This window comes from Choloepus didactylus, chromosome 12, assembly GCF_015220235.1.
Source record: "Choloepus didactylus isolate mChoDid1 chromosome 12, mChoDid1.pri, whole genome shotgun sequence".
In the NCBI taxonomy this organism is placed as follows: Eukaryota; Metazoa; Chordata; class Mammalia; order Pilosa; family Megalonychidae; genus Choloepus; species Choloepus didactylus.
Genome location: NC_051318.1, coordinates 74,275,952 through 74,297,561, shown reverse-complemented (window position 1 = coordinate 74,297,561; position 21,610 = coordinate 74,275,952). Strand labels below are relative to the sequence as shown.

Sequence of the window (21,610 nt, the reverse complement as noted above, 5' to 3'; positions counted from 1 at the left end):
ATCTTTTCAGAAAGACATGGCTTTTAAATGAAGACTCATTCCGGTTGCTGGCAGAATTTAGTATTCTGCAGTTGGAGGACTGAGGAACCCATTTCTTGCTAGATTTCAGCTGTGGGTTATGCGCAACTGCTAGGGGCCTTTTCAAGAGTTGGATAGGACAATTCACTGAATTTACCATTATCTAATACCATGACTTCAGAAACTAGTAAGGTTTGCAATAGAAATCTTGGGAAAATATACTTGACTAACTCGTGAAATTTGTTATTTTGTTTATATTTGGTTTAAAATAGTGACTAAGAGGAAGCAAATGGATAGATATGCTTATAATTTGATATATACGTATCCTTATATTCCTTCCATTCAACAGAGAGTTTAAAAACTTTTATACAAGAAATTAAACCAATTTTGTTGAATGAATAGATTTCCTTTTTTTATGGTTAAGCCAAAACAAGTATCACTGAGGAATGTCAGGAGAAATTATAACAATCCAAATAACAACAGGTTTGCACACCTAGGTTTTTCCTTGAAAACTTTAGAATGTATAATCTAAAATGAAGAGGAACAATACAAATTGAAATATAAATATCATGATGTAAAGTTCCCTGCACATTATCTCATCGCATGAATGCTTATAATATTATTTCACCTGAAAGACATTATCTAAATATACTAATATATTTTTCAGGACACAGTATTTGGGACAAATGCAATTTTTCTGGTGTGACAGTGTATATGGAGGGTGAGAAAATGTACATATTAAAAATTAAAAGCACAGCAGCAGATATCTTTAGGCTCAAATGAAGAGTTTACAGTAGCCAAGAATTTGGATCATTTAATTTCTGCTTCTCTCCTTTGTGTCCACATCTGGCACTGATTCTTTCCAAGAGCACTGCCAGGCAAGCTAATGAAATGCTTCTCTGAATAGGTATTATTTGGTTTTCATAGATAAACAAATGGTTATATATTCCATATTGCAATTAAGCTCTACCAAATTATGCACATACACTCTGAATATGCAGTGACTCTTATTATTAATATTTAGGCACATCTGTGTTCTCCCATCATATCATCAGCAATTGAAGAAATTCTAGAGCACATAAAACAGAAGTATTTGTCACCAATTCAGAAATTAACGATCATTCAAAACTGTGCCAATAAGCATATTGAGTTATGCTTTAAAAGCCTGTTTTAGACTCTTTCCTATTAAGGAATTCCTTAGGAGAAAACATTTAGAAGAAATGTTCAAGTAAATTAAATAGCAACAAAAATATTTCTAATATTCTCCAAGGCATTAAACCAATTTTGTTGAATGAACTTATTAATGTTTTAGACTGAAGACAAACACTTGGAAATCTGTACCCTTAACAAAAGTACACTGTGAGAGTTAGAAGAAATTGCAGACTCTGAAAATTCTCTTACTCAATTTTTAAAGTGTTCAATTGAACTGAAAATGGAGAATCACTGACTTGTGAATTTATGCTAATAATCTGATCAATTATCAAAGTTAGTCTTTAAGAATCAAGACCTTGATTTGGTAGTCGAGCTATAGATGTACTTATAAATACTGGTAGATATTAAGTAAGGACCTCATTTTGACTTGAGGTTAATTTTCTCTCCTATGATTGGTTTCCATAGAAATCCAAAAACAATAATTTTACCCTAGAGTATAAGCTTTACTTAATGTATATATATTTATATCTATATCCATATTTAAATCTATATATCTGTATCATCTATGTCGATGTGTATGTCTCTCTCTATATATTTCCATATCCAAGCCCAAGCTCAAATCACATCCATTCCTATACTTGTATGTTTATATATGCATCTATCTATATACATCTATATCTAACTTTACATTGTTATTTTAACAATGTAGACCTTAGCTTCTGATAAATTCTATAAAACCTAAAATAAAAAAAAGATTATTTAGTAAACCTGTGAAATACTATATTTTGTTACTCTATACCAGAAACTATGCAGGTTCACTTCTTTCTAGTTGTTTAATTAGGTGATTCCAACACAGAAACTAATCACTGTAAAAATAATTCAGTTAAGGGTTATGGTATACTTTGGGAAAGGAGAGAAAGGAAAGAATTTTTTTTTTTTTTTTTTTTTTTTTTTTTGGAAAGAAGAGAAATTTGGGGAAATTGGTACAGAAATATCCAGAAAACACAACTTAAGATGAATATTGATGGATAATTTGGAATTAGCTAGAAGACTGGGTTTTGGAGAGAGGAGAGATTTTAGTCAGAGGAAGAATTCACCCGGAAGCGAAGGCAGAGCTCATACCACGGAGGGTCGTGAGTGCTCTGAAGGCTTTGAAGCAGAAAGAAAATGACAGAGTAAAATCTGAGTCTTAAATGCTAACTTGTGCAGAAACATGAAGGAAATGAGGTGGTCCAAGAGAGAGCTGGAAAGTCAATGTGGTGGCTCTGCGACATTTTAGGTGACTTTATAGTATCTTGAAGTAAATACATGCAAGGAAGATTGAGAGTAAAGGAGAAATAGGTATGCCAGAAGTAAAATCAGCATGAAGATTGATTGCTTTATAAAATGAGTGAGAGGAAGGGAAAATAAAAATACTTCTCGATTTATGGGGGTTTTTTTTACTAGGCAGATGATACTGTAATCAGATGACAGAGGGATTCTTAGGAAAATAATTATGCTTGGGAAATGAAAATATGGAATGTTGTATTCTGTTGTGGACTTGTTATTTGTGATCATTTTTTTTTTTTCAATATTAAAGTCAAATTACTCAGTAGGTGATTTTAAGTGGTAAAGAAGAAATTTTGAAGCAGTATGGTGCACTACCAAAAACCAGATGACCACATTTAAGACTTTATTTTTTGAAGGAAGCTCAGCAAAGAAAACTTATTAAACATCTATTCTGCCTCTTTTTTGGTGTCAGGCACAGTGTTATCTATATGATTTTTGATGTGAATTACAACTGAGAAATGGAAGTAAATTAAAACCCTTTTGTTAATAAACCTATCTATGCCTGAATTTCCTCATCTAAACATTGAAGAAAAAGTTAATAAGCTTAAATAAAATAATATATATAACAATGTATAGAGATAACAATAAGATATTAAGCAAATATTGATTATATTATAATCAAAGAAGGGTGAGGTATAATTCTTCATTAAAAAGCAGGGTTTCAATTGTTATTCTTTAAGAGACAGCTTTTTTTTTCTTTTCCTGTAGGTAAAAGAAAGAATAATTTTATCCATTCAACAGGTATTCTGAATTATTTTCTAGCCCTAAACCAAGGGATAATGGGCTGCATCCACAGGAAGTCAGACTGCTTACACATAGTCATTGAGCAAAACCAAAATATATTTTCCCCTAATGTGAATAGTGTCAGCCTAGTTTGTTCAAGGAAAAAAACATCTAAGTATATAACTTCAACATCTATGACCACACTTCCTGCCTAAACACCTACTAGCTGACCTTTTTTGCCAGGCTATTGATGTCTACATGTGTGGGTAAAAAGTAAGATAAATTGAAAATACTTTTGCAACTGTAAAATACTTTTCTGAGTCCCAGTTGGTCCTAAGGAACAAGATGAGAGAAAAATATTTGTTCCCTTTGGGTTTACTAATTTTCCAAGATTTACAAAACATGTATTTGAACTTGTATCCTAATACTTCTGGTCGTTGTGTATGGTTACTGATTGATTGATGAATTTCCTAATAGTTAGCATATATTTTAATTAAGCTACTTGGCAAAGAAGTATAAAAGATCTCTAAGTATTTCTGGAAAGAAAATAAAATTTCAGCATGAGACATTGATATTTAATGTTCAAAGCTTTTAATTAATGATTTTGTTACTTTAAAAAGTATCTAAGAGAAGTTGCAGTCCCTGTGCCTTTTAAAATTTAGGATTCTAGAAATGAAACTTTTATCTTCTCATGATTTGCATTTAAACATTATGCTTTACTCCATTACAGTATTTCATTCCATTTAGAGTGAAGAATACGTTTTAACCACCAAAAAAAGAAGGAAAAAAAAAAAAAGCAGATTTAGTCAACCAAATGTACTTAATTGATTTTCCATTCTAACAAGTTTCCAAAGCTTTCAGGAATAATGAAACAGAGATGAAAATTAAAATCAGAAAATATATTTAAAGGCAAAAGGAGAACATCTGAGATTTAAAATTTGTCTAAAATATGCTTAGCAAGGCTAACTTGTAGGAACATTTAGCCACACTCTGACTAAAATACCCTAAAAAATTAACAGAAAGCATGGAAATGAGCAATTAGGCTCTTTGGATCAATGATAGCTTTGCTACTCTTGTTACTGAAATATTTCTTCAAAGTATAATCTGAAATAAAATGGAATTTTTTTTCCACAGAAAGATTGTAAACCACTGTGTGAACATTATCAAATGATGATTCCTAATAAAGTTTTCAACATTTCAATTAGTCTACTAAAATGATCTTATATTTTTGATGAAAATAATTCTAGGGCAGTATAGATTTATAAACTGAAAGCAGATTTAGTTTTTAAGAAAAGGAGACCCAAGACATGTATCTTACACTTGAAGGTCAATAGATTCAGTTTCCATCAGATTAGTATAGATGAGTTCAGAGAACCTCATGAAAACTCTTGCTTCAATTTATACTCAGTTTGTCTGTCTTTTAACTGATGATATCAGTTACAAGAGGGCAAGGTGAGAAAAACAGTCTGTAGGTAATCCATACATAAAGAACATGAGATGTCTGCTAAAAATAAGCACTGGCATTGTACTAGGGTCTAATAGGAAGCAAGAAGTGTGTGACAGGGAATCAGTGTGAGACAGCATAACCAGACCTGCGGAGGTTACACAAATCAATTCTAAGCAGTAATCTGAGCCAGGACAGGTAGAAAGAGTCAGCAAACATTACTGTAAAGATCACTGTTGGTATCAGGGCTAGCTGAAAGCAGAAAGGTAAGAGCAGGTGCAGCATAGACAGAATACTCTGGTTCAGAGACTTAAGATAAATTCATCTGAAGCAGTCCTGCCCTAAATAGATGGCTCCTTAATAAGTCTTCCAACAGTGTCTAGGGTAAAATTGAAGGTAGCCCCAGACATAACTCAGGTCATTCAATTTTCTGGTTAACAACAGATTTCTTTCTCTTTTAATTTATTATTATTATTTGGGGATAGGAGGGGGAAGGTCAGTCAAGTGCATGTAGAGTTAAACGAGCCATAGCTTTCTGTCTGGAGATACTGGCAACTCAGGCCCTGGAGCTACAACTATGAATTGTTGTACCTGGGAAAGTGTCCCTCTCCTTGGTTGGTATAGGGGCATTTCTAAGAAAGGTCTGTAGAAAATAAATCTCATGACTTCTTCATAATATATTTATTGGCTTGATCAGTCATTCTGTAATAAAGAATTTATTAAGAGAGATAATTATGTAGGTATTCAAGTTGGCTAAATATAGGAATATATGCCCTATATATCCTAAATGGGTAGGATAATGCCACATACATTTTTCTACCAAATTTGATACTTCAGGGTCTAGTGATTTCTGAAAACTAATATACAATGTGATTTGGAAAGTCATAGTTTAAATGCAAATTTGAAGCTCCAATTTGAGTGCAAAAAAAAAAAAAAAAAAGAAGCAATAGCAGGGTTAAGTAATGATCTGATCAGTCAATAAATAGCAATAACTATGGTATTTCAATTACTGCTAAAATGAATTCTTAGGTAACAGACTCTCAAGGTTCAAGGAAAAGGAAGAAAACCGCAACCAGGAATGTCAAACTAGAAATGGAACAAGGTTCACCATCTAGCCCTTGTGGAATGGGAATGACTGCTTGTTGACATTTATCTGGTAACATTGCCCATAGTGTTGAGGAGCTTGCAGGTAAGCACAGCGATAATCATTAAAGGCTCATTTCCACCATCAGCCATATTGCGTTTCATTGAGCCAATAACTGCCTAACACCTTTGCCACTACACACTTCCACAAATTCTACAGGTCCATGATTTTATTAAATAATTCCTAAGCTTGTTTTCCATTTTGCATTTGAATAGATGATTTATAAACCAGCAGAGCAGAGCTTGCCACTAGGTTTTCTATCTTTAATTTCTCCAAAAGCAAGATTTATATCTTAATCATCATTATATGTCCATTGCTTGACACTGCCTAGCTCAAAACAGGTACTCCAAAATATTGTGTGGAGTCAAACTGAAGATTCCTTCAATTTTAAACAGCTATCTATTGAAAAAATACCATTTCCCTTTATCCAAGGTACATTAAGAGGCAAATAAATAGGACTTTGCCCTGTTGAAATTAATGATTTCATTAAATAATAAGCAAATATATTTTATATAAATGGAATGTAAGAGTATATGTAAATATTCATAGAGATGGTTTTACTTGAGAAAAAAGTAACAAGGTTATATAGAGTGTGAACACTATGCTTGGAAACTAAGAATTGCCTAAAATAATAACCTCTAGATTTAAATATGTCTCTTATCGTTCATGATCATGTAGGACAAACTAATTGGCCTCTATTATATTCCAAATTGAGGCCTGAGTATGCATTCTGCTACCAAGATCAGGCAAGCCCTTATCAAATCTATTAGCATGTTCAGAATGTCTCTGGAAATTCTTCTTTCTATTTTTTCCATGACCTTACAGTGTTTTCATCTGGATATAATACTTACACAACTCTCTAGGATTCCTAAGGTTGCCTACAACTTTAGGGGGGAGTGTTCAAATTCTTGATATCTGCATAGTGACTTTCACTTGTTAATCCTTTGATAAATATTGGTTGAATTAGTATATATCATAAAGTCCCTGAAATTTGTTTTTAAGAACATGAAGAACCAGTATCTAAATAATCTGAAACATGAGAACTTTTTCCCCTACTTACAAAATGAGCATTTAGAGCCACATCAAAACCAGGAGGCTTCATATCTATACATACATATTGGAAGCCAGTAAGTGAAGGGAGATTGAGCCATCAACGTGGACACCCCACATTAATTTTTCATATTTAGAGCACAACACTACTGAAAGAACATTATTATCCATGAATAGGAAAAAAAAAGTCATTTTTTCTCACAATTTTCTGAAAAATTTTTACATTTAAGTCACCATTAAATGACTTATTTGTTCATTTCATTTTTAATATTCATAATTAAAGGTGAGAAATACAATTATTTTTCTGCTTTTGAAGTGGAAACTATATTCCAGGGTCCTCATTTGATGAGGATAATTTGTACTGTATAGAAGAAAGTCAGCTGATCTATGTATAAGAAATAACAAACTTAAAAAAAAAAAAAACTTCCTTTCATAACCCTACTAAAAGTATTGATTTGGGCAAAGGTATCTATTAGCTTTGAAATCATTAGATCAATAGTTGAAGAAGACTTGGAGAGTTTTTATAATGTCAAAGTAATATGACACATTTTGTTTTCTACTTGCAAATAACTCTATGGTACATATATCAGATTATCACCACCCAAACTCAGGGACCAAACTTGTTACGTAGAACTTGAGTCAACAAGATATTGCATCTTCTAATGTGATAAAATCCTGATTTCTATAATATCATCTATTATATTTGATAGCCAAAAATTATTAAATTGTATCTATCAATCCTTTAGATATAACTTCCAGGTTACAGGAAACAGAAAGTAGAGAAGCAAGCTAAATAAAACCATAGATAAACCCAGAAGAATTTTTTTAATGTGTCATTAAGAATAAGATCTATAGGCCTAGTCTATCCAATATATTAGTGTGGTGGGTGGGAGGGGAAGGGAGAAAAGAAGGGAAGACAGGAGAGAAGTGAGGAGGGAAGAGGAGGGGAGATGAGAGAGAGAATGGGAAAAAGAAAAAGTTTAAAAGAGGTTAAAAGACAATAAAGGAGAGTTGTAAATTTTTGTTTAATTTGCTGGTTTATATTTTCTAATTTATGTATTTCTAATTTATATTTTCTAATAGGGCCTTTTTTTCCGCAATATATAGGGGTTTTTTTGTTTTAAATATTTTTCAAAAGAAATTTCTCTTTTAAGCTTACTGAACTGCCACAAATGACTCTGTTTATGTAAAAATATAAACTTAAGTAGCTTTGAAGGACCGCTCAGGGACCCTTTTGTAACATTTTTCTTCCCACTGCTGTGACACACTCCAAATTTAGAGCATCACCCCATGGGCATCAACATCCCCATGGTTGCTACCCATTCCCTTTATCAGCATTACCTTCTTTATGGATTTTATCAGTTACCTGTATGTCTTATCTATAGTAAAATTAGTGTTAAGATTAACTTCAGCTTTAACTTTTTCCTCATAAATACGTTTCAGATATCAGCAAACAATAAGGCCACCTTAAGTGGAGGTAACAAGAGTCCTCTTGAACTGCTAATATCTTTGAGTTTGGAGGATCTTAGCCAATAGTTGGATTGTATATCCCTATGTCCATACAAAGTACAGCAAAGGTAATTGCCAAATTTCTCTATGTAGCTGATCAATCTTGTTGCTGCTTGTAACACAACCATTTCCTTCTTCCTTGACAAGACTGAAATAAATGTGATTTAGACACTAGTGCTCATTTCTCTGCATCATGACTATTAGGCTGCTTTGACCACTGTTAAAAAAATTCGAGAGTAGACATTGGAAACAAGCTTTGGCACCAAGCAGATCAGATTCTCTATCTTGTGGTTGAGAGACATGGGGAAAAATAATTAGTGATGTGGAGTTTATTGGAAGTGAGTCACCCTGAGTGACAGAGATCCGTAAAAAGGGTGCAGGAGACCTTTGCTGCTAAGCTACCTGAGAGTTGCAGTAAATCAGGACTTTCCTAAGATTTAAATATAGCACTCCCTCCTAGTCTGTAATTTATACACTAGCATTCCAAACATCCCTATCTTCTAAAATATACATCTATACAAACCTTATATACAGGTTCATTATTCATAACAGTTATATTTTAAAAAGTCTGAACTAATATAATTTTATATATAACTCTATATTTCAATCTGCTCACCAGAATTTTAGGTGATGAAAAAGCCAAAAATCTTTTCATGCAAATGGGTGACATATGTGTCATTTGTTAAAGTATCTTAACTGTGAAAACCTCATTACTTAACAAAATATATTTTTTTGCTATTTTCCCAAAGACTATAATTTCTTTATACTACCCACCTCTTACATTTTAGTATTGTTCTGAATCACTGATGATGGATTACGTGGTGACACATTTCAGTGGGATGAGTCAGAAAAAGGGAATATTTCTGAAATTTTACCAGTTGAATAGCATCCCACTAAGACTTCAAACATGTTAAAGGAATTAGAGTACATTACAAAGTTATTTTTTGCAGCCTTGTTAAATAATGTTCCATCCCAAGTGACTGCCTAAGTTGTCATAGTAGCTCTTGAGAAGAAGTTGCAGATTGAAAAATCGGTAGACAACATTCTGATTTTTCAAGAATGTAGTTTAGTTTAGCCCTTTGTTATAAAATAAATTTAATTTTTTTCATTATATATGCTTTGAAATTGGGAATAGAGTTTCATCTAAACATTGTGTGCACTAAAGGAATTTTAGGTTATAATTTATTAATTTACGTTTTCAAATCAAGTTAGATTTGAATGTTTTTTACTTTTTATAAAATTAATTGTCACCATGAACATGAACATATTAAATATATATGTAATACACATGTGCATGTGTATGTTATGTGTGCTATATTACATTAAATATAACATAGTATGTATGTATTACATATATAATGGTATATACCATAACAAACATACAACTAATTGTTTCTATGTATTTATAATATAAAATAAACTATATATAATATAAAGTATTTTACTTTACATTTAGTGAATGAAGTCAAATGAAGATATAATATATATGTGTATATATGTGTGTATGTGTTCTATATTATATAATATTTTATATAATGTGCATATATTACATATATAATGCTATTTGACTGCCACACCCAGTTAGAAAAATTATCTTATCACTTTAATAGCCTATATTAATATATTCCCAGGATATATGTGTTGACAAAAGGTAAGCTGACAATGAAAATAATTCTTTGAGAATAAACTGCAACATAATATTTTTTTCAGAGATATATTGAATACTCTTCATCCCACAAGCAAACTCAACCATGGTTCCACCTTGTTTCAACAATACAAGTAAGTGAGAATTAAACCCATTAGTTGATTTGATGGAACATTACAAACACTGTAGAAAATAATCTATGGTGGTGTTTTCGAGTACTATCAAAGGCGTAATTCTCAAATGCACAGTTAATTATTTTCATTAGATGATAAGGAGAGGAGTTTATATTTGTATATATGATGTTGGAAAAAAATGAAGTTTTAAAAACTATGTTTAGAGAAATAAAAAGAATAAATTAAACTACTATAGTTGGAATTAGGCTAACTTTACGACTATTTTTAGACAAAAGTAAGTTAATGTATTTTAGAGAATCCAAGAACAAAGTTTGAATTCTATAAGCTTTTTATTTTACATCAGAGACTTAGTTTTATCTGAAAATTTTACGTGCAAACAGTTACTATCCAGGCATAGTCTTACTTAATGCAAAATTTTATTAGGTTTAACCATGAAGTTCAGCATAATGAACATATTTTCTGATTCAATGAATATGTTTATTGAGTGTCTAGCATGAGATTAGCAATGCTAGTTCTCCCTTGCTCCAAACGGGTACCCAATATTGCTAAAACATGAGAAGCATATGTATGATTTTGGCTGTGCTTAAAAGAAAAATCTTACAAGACAGAAAAAATTATTAGCTCTAAACTTTTCCATTAAAATGAGGCATGTCCTGGTATAGACATAAAAAAACTTGATATTGTATATTAAACAAGTACTTGAGTACTTTTTACACTAGCACTTATTTTAGGGTTTTTAGGGTGTCTGATATTCTGTTTTACAACATGAGTATGGTGACAATAGCATATGTCTAGCATATTAATGTATATCAAGAGCTGGCCAATATACAAGCCTAATTCCATACAATCCTCACCAAATCCTGTGCAATCATAGTTTTGTCATTGTCATTTAACAGAAGTGGAAATTAAAGTTTTGAATACGGTGTTGATTTTTTTCCTATATCCAAATTCTTAAAGCTTGTAGCAGAGCTGAGATGTAAAACCAGACTTGTTTAACAACTAAACTGTGTTTTTCTCACTACACAATACTGTCCCTAATGATTGGTTCCTTCATGAACAGTAAATGTTTATTTTCTTGCTATGAGATTTTAATCAATCTTGTTGTGAAATGATGAAATGATGAACATTGATTGACAAAAGATAGAATTTTAGATACAATTTTTTCCAGCCCTTCAGCAAATGACTTGAAAAGTAGTGACAAACAGAGCTACTTAGAAAAGCAAGGTATGACACACACAGTTACTGTGTCAGCAGCAACTTACTTACAAGTAATTTGTATCAGAGGCATCACATCATCAATAATTACTGTAACTACTTTCCATTTGTTTCCCTAATGTTTCCAGAAACTCCCACTACTGCAGCAAATGTGTAATGAAGAAATAGTACAGGAGTATTTGCCTAATTTAGAACTGTGATATGGAAGACACTCGTCTCAATTATATAACTAATAGTTGTGCACCCTATAGTTTCATAAACTGACTCTGATTGATGTTGTAACTTCTAACCCACCAATCACAGAATGCCTTCCTTCAAATATTAGATTTATGAGTAGGGTATGTATTCTTGTCATCTGGGAATGCTATCAAGTATGACACAATGGTACAAAACTAAAATTCAAGTTTCATGTTTGCAAAAGACATGAAGTTTGGCTATACTAGTAATGTAAAGTTCTCTGCCATTTAATCTTTCAAAAAAATCTCCTTTGTTTCTTCAAATTGAGATACTCTCACCAATGCTGATAATAAAAATATCAGTAACAATCTTGCCAGCTAAACCTTCTGGAATAAATTACAAAAGTTATTAGATTTTCCTGATAAAAGTTAGTCTTTTTTTTTTTTCATTCCCATATGCAGTGACATAAAATATTGTAAAACCTCTACAAGTCAAGTCTAGATGAATATTTTAGTAGGATAGAGAGCTTAAGTTATATGACAATCTATGCAACTGAATGAGTGAAGTTGTGAATTAATCCATCAATATATGCAGATTTACACCACCATGCCGACCATATATGGTCAGTATTTGGGAACTAGGCTGAGAAATCTCCAAGCACTTTTTTTTTTCTTTTTATCCCTGGCGCAAACAATTTGCCCATTTTGGTTCAGCAGTGCAACCCCTAGTCTAATCAACGATAGCCAAGATGGAAACATTTAGAAAAGAACAGATAAAGTTTACTTACAAAGAGTGCAAGGGGGTTGAGTTTCAGAATAGACTTGACAAATGGAGGGGAAAAAACCTCAAAAACTTATGAGTGTTTAACAGAAAAGAAAGTCAAAACTTCCAAGATTAAGATGATTACATTAGTCTGCTGTCCAACAACTTTTAAATAAATTTGATGTATGCTGACAGTTTAAGTTAGATCACGGTATATGTTAAAGAATAAATCTGTAGCCATTTTAATGTGGTCAGTTGGTTTCCAAGACACCATTGGTGATCCATTATCCAAGAGAAGAGGTCGACAGTCCAGTTGTCACTGGAGTCCAATACCTAGTAAACTATTTCTGTTAATGGGAAGCAATTTTAAAATCACGGAGAAAAATAATAAGTTGCTGGATATTAACAAACAATTACCAAATAACACAAAAAATAGTATCAAAAAATTACCATGGAGAAACAAAATGACTTAGATGATTTGCTTTACAAAGACCACAATTTTCAGGACTTCAGAAATAAAGAAATATAAACATGGCAAAAGGCTCTTACTCAGATCTTGTAGCAAGTTTTACATGTCTGGCAATGATAACTTGAGCATAAAGCAACTTTCTCTTTCTTCTAATTGATATATCTGCTCAAATGAGCAAGATAAGAGCTGTGAATTATCTAATCTCTAAAACCAACATCAACAAGAATTGGCATATTTCTATGTTTATCTATGATTTCTAAACTAAATATTGACTTCAAATCCTATGGAAGCAGTTTTGTTTTGTATTGTTTTGTTTTTTAATCTGTATTAGCTTCCCTGGTACTCTGATCTCTTTCATTATTGTTGTAAATAAGTAAAACCTAATCAATAAAGATGGTATCACATCAAATTAAAATGACATCTATCCTGATCCCTGCCCTCGCTTCTCCACACATTTGACAAGCCCTGATCATTGTGCTCAGGGATTGGCTATATTAGATGAGATGCTGCCGTTTATAGTCTCAAGAAGTAATTTATTGGCTTAAATTTTAACTTTCAAAACCTTCAAAATCCAAGCCTTATAATATCTAAAATAAACTGCTGCTAAACTTTAAATTCATGTGGATTTGAAAGGGTCATTTGGAAATGATAAAGTTAACATCAAATAGCTTTTGATCATGACATAGCATGTCATTATAATTCATAATTAAAATTATTTTCCCCTTCTAGATTTATATCTTCCCACATATGCCATTTTTCTCTATTTAATTGGACTGTTTTATTAAGAGTAACGAAAGCTACACATTTAGAGCTTCAGTAGGTGGCTCTCTTTAGAGAAAAATCACTTAATCCCCTCAAATAGAATAGAGAATTATATTTAATAAAAACATATATAAAGAGATGGATAATACCTTTTATATGGATTATTGGCATGAAACTCAATTCTCATTTTCTGTGATACTAAAACAATTAAGAAATCTCTTAGCTCAAAATGCCTTTTCCATATTTTCATTTAAATACTACTTCAGAATTTAACTTTTTTCATGAAGCTTATCCTGATAGATGAAAACACAATTTCCTCAAAACTTACCCAGTACACAAATATGGAGTAAATGCACTTCTTTATAACTACCATTTATAAAGACTCTGCATAATTTGAACATTAAGTTCCATTCATTAAATCTAATTCAGCAAATACTCTACAACATGTTACATGATATTTATTGGGGTACTTGATAGAAAGTCACAATAAAGAAGACATAGATGGGACCTCCAAAGAATTCATAGTCTAGTATTGGAGATAAAATTGTGAATAAATAAAACAGTTTCCTTAGATTATATTATACATTACATTATAAAGCAAAGTAAATAGTAGTGTTGTACATCAGAAAAAGTGACTGACTTTGTCATGGATAAGACAGAAATACCACTGCAAAAACAAATACATCTGCTGGATTTTGGAAGTTGTTCACCACAATGACACAAGGAAGCATAGAAAGTTGCTACCACAATGAGTGGAAGAACCTTCTGAAAACAGGCAATTGCATGATTAGAAGAGCAGGTATTAACTAATATGTTATGTTCAGGAAGTCCATACATGTAATTGGCTGAATTATAAGCAGTTTTGTAGAAAGTAGAGGGTGATGATTTAGACAGATAATCAGGAAAATTATCTTGTGACCAGTGGAGAACCACTGAAAACTGTAAGCTTGAAATAGATGAAGTTGAATTTACATTTTAGTAAAAATAGCATTCATAGAGTTAGAGATTAATGGAAGACAATCTGATTATTCTCCCTTTCATGCACACAGAAATAATTTCAGCCTACCTTGGGTTTACTTTGGGACCACATGTCTAGCTCTGGCGAACAGGGTATGAAGAAGTTAATATCACATGTGATTTCCCAATACTCTCTTCTGCTACTGGAGAACACTCTAAAATCTTGTCTTTTATGTGGAGGGAATAAGTGCAAATGCCCTAAGACAGCTTTTCTAGATACAGCTATACAATCTGGCATTAAGGTCAATATGATTGGATTGTAGGGAAGAAAGGGCAGATGTGTAGGAAATGAAGTCAAAGAATAAACCAAGGTTCATATCATATGGGGTTTTATGGGCCTTGACAAGGACTTCAGATTGAATTCTATGTGTGAAAAGCCATTGGAATATTTTGATGAGAGTAATGAATTGATCTTCTTTATAAAGTCTGTTATTGGAGGTGGAGTATAAATGACAGTTCTTACTAGAGATGACAGGGGCTTGAATGCACTGTATCACCCAAATATTTGCAACAGGTTTGTTCTTGATTTTGTACTAAAGATTTTCCCTTACCCTCTTCTGCCCTCAAATACTTTATTTCCCATGTTTGAAAGGCTTTGCTACCTCCACTCCACCGTTGAATCAGTCCTCAATATTGAATATATTTTGAGTATCCAAAATTCTTTACTCAAAAGTTTTACTGAAGCTTTGTAGTTAGAAATTCTGCAGACTTCTCTGTCCTCAACTTCTCCTTGTTACTGAAAAAATGATGATTTGCTACTTCTTAGTGTTCTTTTGTTCTAGGCAGTTGTGATAATTACCAATTATGATTCTTTCATTCCTGGGGTCATAATCTGCTTATTATATTCCCAGAACTTCTGTTGTTTACCTCTCTTATTTTCCTCACATTCTGGACCTTGGATGATCTTAACATATAAGTAGCTAACAGTATGCACATAAAATTTTCAGATTTGTAAGCCTATTAATTTCCAGAGTACCAATAAATATTTTCAAAAGACTGATGAAAAATTTCCCCTATCTTATAATACAATATATATGAAATGAAATTTTAATGTTCGCATCCATTCCCTAACCCCCACTTCTCTCTTCCAAACATGGTTTCTCTTCTGTGTATCCTATATTTAATTAACAATCTTTAAGTCATTTTAAGACTTCTTAATTTTACCAATATAGGAGGTAGTAACAACATTATAATATATTATCACTAGAGTAAATGAGACTTTATGTAGCATAAAAGAAAAAACAAGCTAAATTAATAATTTGTTTTAAAATTTTATTTTCACCAATAAAACATATTAGTAATTAAAGTTATGTTACCTGATAAAATGTTTTGGATTCAGAAGTCCAAAATGGGTCTTACTGAGCTAAAACCAAGGTTCAGACAGGGCTGCATTCCCTTCTGGAAGCTCTACGGCAGAATCTCTTGCCTTTAATTTTCCAGTTTCTAGAGACCACCTACATTCCTTGGTTTGTGGTCCTCTTCTTCAGCCTTCAAAGCCTGCTATGTTGGGCTGAGTCCTTTTCATGCTTCCACCTCTCTGTTTCTCTCTTTCCTGCTTCTCTCTTCCATTTATTGGGTTCTTTGTATTTCCTTGGGCCCACAGATAACCCAAGATGTTCTCTGCAGCTCAAGATCACCTGATTAGTAGCCTTAACAACATCTGCAATCTTACTTCCCCTTTGCCTTATAACCTAATTATTCACAGGTCTTGAAGATTAGAAAGGGGAATTTGTGGTACATTATTCTGCTTAACACAGATAAATATATTATTTTAAACACTACAAATTTTGGAAAGGAACCTCTTCTGAAAGATTCACTTAGATTTATGGAAGAGAAAATAACTCAAGTTTTCATGAGAAAAGTGTTAATAGAATATATCATACTCGTCCACTTAATCCAAAGCTACATAAACTAGACATGTTCTAACTCAGGTTTAAGGTGCTCTTTCTAGACCTCAGATCATTTCATAGAAAAGTTGAAACATTCTCAGCATTTTTGATCATTTGAACTTCAAAATTATTTTCATCATTTCTAGTATTTTATATATATGCTTTTTTCCTACTTTATTTTTTATTTAATTTAAAGAAAATATGACCCATCTAGGAATGGAATCTAGAAATCACTTTCCCAGGAGAATGGCCGGGTAATGATATTACATTGCACAGTATGAAAACATGGATGATGGTTAGAACTCCTATTTCTAGGAAATAAAAAATAATATATTAAAGAAGAGTCTTCTTAAAAATAATTTTAAAAGTATCCAATAGATCTATAACTCAGGGAATTAAAAGAAAATAAAGCTGAAAACATACTTGTTATAAGGTTATGGCAGCAAATGGGTTTCTGTGAAATAATTTTACTTAAAAATTAATACCTTCCTGTACAAAATTAAAATACCACATTTGAAAGACTGAAATAGACACTGTGAAATATAGTGATAATGCATGAACATCCTATTTAAATATATTTTTGGTCAGGTGCATTGAAGTACACTTTAAATACCATACAATTTACCCTTTTTAGGCATATAATTTTATGCATTTTGACACACACAACACAGTGTTGTATGTGTCAACCAGACACACAATACTTTCACCACTCCACATAATCCCATTTTCTCATCTGTAAGTAACCCCTTATCTTCACCACCAACCTCTGAAAACCAGTAATTTATTTATTGAATAAGTAATTTTGCCTTTTCCAGAATGTCATAAAAAATACTCATATATAATGTAGTATTTTTAGTCCAACTTTTTTCACTTAGTATAATGCTTTTGAGATTTTTCCATATTGCTGTGTATATTAGCAGTTCATTTGTTTTTATTGCTCATTAGCATTCCATTCTGTGAATGCACCAGAATTTGCTTATATATTCACCAGTTGAAGGACATTTGAGTTGTACTCAGGTTTGGACAATTAAAATTTAAGCTGCTATAAATATTCTTGCACAGGAATGTTTTGTGGACCTATGTCTTCTTTCTCTTGGATAAACCCCTAGAACGAGAATTGATAGGTCATAAGGCAAATGCATTTTGATTTTAATAAGAAACTTTCAAAGTGTTTTCCAAAGTGGCTGCAGTATTTTGCATTCCTGAAACAATAAATGAGAGTGCCACCCCTCTGCATCTTCTTTGTTGCTATGGTTGCCTTTAGTGCACCACAAGCTCCAAACTTTAAGAGGAAGGCTTCTGTTGCCTTGTGTTTAGGTTGGGACTGGGCTCCAGAGGGTTTTTTTAAGGTTCTGAGTAACACACTCAGTGTTCAGCCACCCCTGCATGCTGCTACCAGAGTGTGTCTCTCTCTATGACCTTGCACACTGTTGGTAGAATGATGCTGATTGTACTCCATGCCCAACTTCCATTGAGAGCAGGGACATTTCTGTTATCCCATTCCAACCTCAGTTTTTAAAGACCCCCTTTGTTCCTACCCCTCCAAAATGGAGCTTTCTCAACATTCCTACTTCTTTTCCTTCTGGAAGCCAAACTTTGTTTTGTATCTGTATTTGATCTTGGGAAGTAGTTTCCTGCTTCCTTCCTTGGCAAATACAGGTATAGGATCTTAATCCCAAAATGATTATCTGCCCTTCCACAAATGTAGAAAGATTTTCATCTACTTTTCCATTGGCTGCAATGCTTTTCTCCTTGCCCTAGAGGTGACAGGCTTTGAAGCCCCTCAATAATAGCTTAAGTTTTTATTTTCAAGGAAAGAAGAATCCATAGAACTGTTTTATGTCTGACCCCCACTGCAATATCATTTTGTTCTTGACTATACTGGCAAAGAGGGCAGGCAGAGGGCCAATGGAAAAGAACTGGTAAATACATTCAAACTCCCCTTGTGTCTGGGGTCCCCAACTTTTTCAGATCAGCACACCAGCCTATACATTGCTTTTTTGCAGTTTGCTTAAATTTTAGCTTATTTCTCCCTTCCTACTTGTATGGCAAACAGACCTCTTCCTCCAATCCTCTGCCACAGGTGAGACCCTTGGTGTGGTTCATCTCTCCTTAGAAGGGTTTGTCCCTCTTTGGAATTTAGGTTACTTTGTTGTCTTGAAACCTTAATTCTCTGAAGGGCTCAAGGAAAGTTACGATTCTGAAATTGTTCACATATTTTTCTTATTATGTTCAGAGGTTCTTTGAGTTTTCCTTATCCTGTGATAAAGCAAAATCTTTTGTTAAAATTCTATGATCTAAGTAACTGTACTTTTGGAAGATGGAGGAGCTATACTTTGTCAGAGTGTATATCCAATCCTGTTTTTACCTTTTAATAGAGAAATTTTAAACATATACAAATGTAGAGAGATCCCCAAATCCAATCAAGCACAATCAACAATTTTCAATACATGATCAAACTTTTTCCTCTATATCCCTCACTCCAACACCACTCATTTAGACACTATACCCTGCTATTTGCAGATTCCAGCAAAATACAGTTAGTACTTACTTTCAATAGTGCTATAGGAAAGCAGCTTCAGGACTGGACCTTCCTAAGGGGAATAAAGGTAAAAAACAAACAAATGAAAAAACAAAAAACAAAAAACAAAAAACAAAAAAAAAGGAAGGGATTTACTGCACTTTCCCCAACCTGCACCCCTCACTTCCTAGTTCTTTGGTATTTCCAGTTTCCTGGTTCATATTTTTATTTCAGTTAATCTTCATCTCAAACTCTGCCCTTCTGAATCTAAACTTGATTTTCCAGATTCAATTATTATAACCACTCCTTTAGAGACCTTCAAGTCCCTTGATTCCTCACAGTCAGTTGATAAACCCAAACCCTGGCCATATCCTACTCTCTACCTACATATTTAGCCTCCTGGCCTGTAGCATAGATAACATTCCAAGGTGCCTCTGAATATTGAATCACTATTTATTAGTGTACATCCGTCCTCACTGACTCACATTGCTCCACAATTTCCTTCTCTCTCTTTTTTTACATCATCAATTTTTCACACTTTAATGGAAAACTTTCAGACTGAAAACTTTCTATTTTCCCTTACTTCTTAAGAAAAAAGAAAAGAAATAGAAATAGAAAAGAATTGTTTATATTCACTGCTTTTAACTCCCCTCATCCCAGTCACTCCTATCAGGATTTTGCAAATATCATTCAACAGGAATTGCTCCAGCTCAATTTAATAGTTATAATCATGTTCATAAAGCCAGTTGTTAATTCCTAGTCCTTATCTTATCCAATCTATTTGTAGTATTTCAAACAATTGATTCCTGCCTGTTACCCTGATCCTTAATCTATTTTCTTTACATGATTTCCAGTCACAGCCAGTTTCAATAACATGAGACCTGTGCAGTCACACACAGTCCTGATCTTAGAAGTATCTTGTGCTTGGTCTTGAAACTTTAAGTAAATATTTAACAAGGGATCCACATTTTTTTACTGTGTGCTGGGATTACAGTTTATGTAGCCTGTCCTACTTTCAATGCACCACCTCTTCTTATTTTCCTCCCTCTCTTTCTGATTGTCATCTCACCCTCCTTCCTAGTTCTCCTCTGAATCTTGGACATTTCTCCTGTTTATTCAGTCATTTAATTGATTATCTTACCCATTCTCATGGTGTAAATGCCATAACTCCAAAATCCATATTTCTAAGCCACACAGACTACCCTCCGAAACTCCAAATTTGGATATCCAGGTGCCTCTTCAACATCTCAAGATTAACATGTCTGAAAATGAGAAACCATGATTTTTCCTCTCTACCCTGCTGCACCCACAGCCTTTCTCATCTTAGTTGGCAGCAACTCCATCCTTCCGGTTCAGATTTGTCAGGAAATCACGGTGGGTTTACCTTCAAGTGATACGTAGAACCTCACCATTTGGTCATCACCAACAAGGTGATGAGTCTCAGCAATGCAACCAACTTCTTTATCATTGTAAATCAGTTTACATCATTTCAGTGTTCAAAATCTGTGCTACGTTAGCTCCCTATTTTGCATAGAGTCAAAACCAAAGTCCCTGTAATGACTTGAAGACACTACACGATTAGGTCTCCGATGGTCTGTCAGATCCTCTTCACTGCCCCATGAATCAGCCAACTTGCCATTCCTCAGACGCACCAATCACATTCATATTTTAGCCTCCTGATTCTGTCTCCCCTTCCAGAAACTCCCTCTTCTAGCTACATACCAGCTAACTCTTGACACCTGCAAGGCACCGTTCAAACCTTATATCTCTGACTACTACCATAATTAAGACTTTGTCCTGTCCTCCTCGCATTGCATAATCTCACTTATCTTGCTGTGTTTTCTATCTGGTATGTGTGTGTGTGTGTCTGTGTGTGTGTGTTTTCTGAAACATTTGTAAGTTGCCACTATTGTCCCTAAATATCAGCACACATCTCTTAAAAATAAGAACTTTCTCCTTCATAAAGAGAATATAATTTTCGTACTTCAGAAAATTAGCATTAACTTCCCAATATCATCTAAAAGCCAGTTCATTTACACATGCCCTTCAATTTTATTATTACTGTTTTGGTGGTTAAATATTGTTCAGTATAAACTAGAAGTTATTTGACATAAAAGAGGTCAAGTGAAATTACTTTGCCTGTAATACAGAAGAGATCACATAAAAAGTTTTTATCTCCCTCATATTCTTCTAAAATATAAACAAGATTCAGAATAAATTATATTGGGCTGGAAGGAAAAATTACATAGATTAATTGTAAGCATTTTTTAATTTAAAAACAAACATTTCTTCTCAAGAAGTACATTTATAGTAGATGACTGAGCAAATGAAAATATATAATCAGATACTATATATGATTTTCTGGGGAACACAAATAAAAGTATCCTAGTATATTGCCATGAATAGTAATTAAAGGTGATATAATCCAATCCTCTCATTTTATGGTTGGAAAAATAGAAATTTCTAAAAGATCCAATTGTTTTCTCCAAGAACAATAGTCATCAGTAGATCTGATATTTTGTACATGTTGCATTCACATTATTCTTGGTGAAATAAAAATTTAACATTTGTCCTTTCCACTTTCTCTTCCCCTAAAAATATTTATTGGTCATAGCCTATACAGGATCAATGAGAAAAGAGAGGCCCAAGT

General features: G+C 33.0%; 1 long non-coding RNA gene across 1 annotated transcript in view; it reads left to right on the top strand.

Moving 5' to 3' along the window:
• Positions 1-21,610, top strand: part of LOC119506987 — a 96,113-nt gene that overhangs the window by 7,167 nt on the left and 67,336 nt on the right. Inside the window, exon 2 of the long non-coding RNA XR_005211085.1 lies at positions 10,080-10,148. This is a non-coding gene — a long non-coding RNA (uncharacterized LOC119506987). The remainder of the gene's footprint in view (positions 1-10,079; positions 10,149-21,610) is intronic.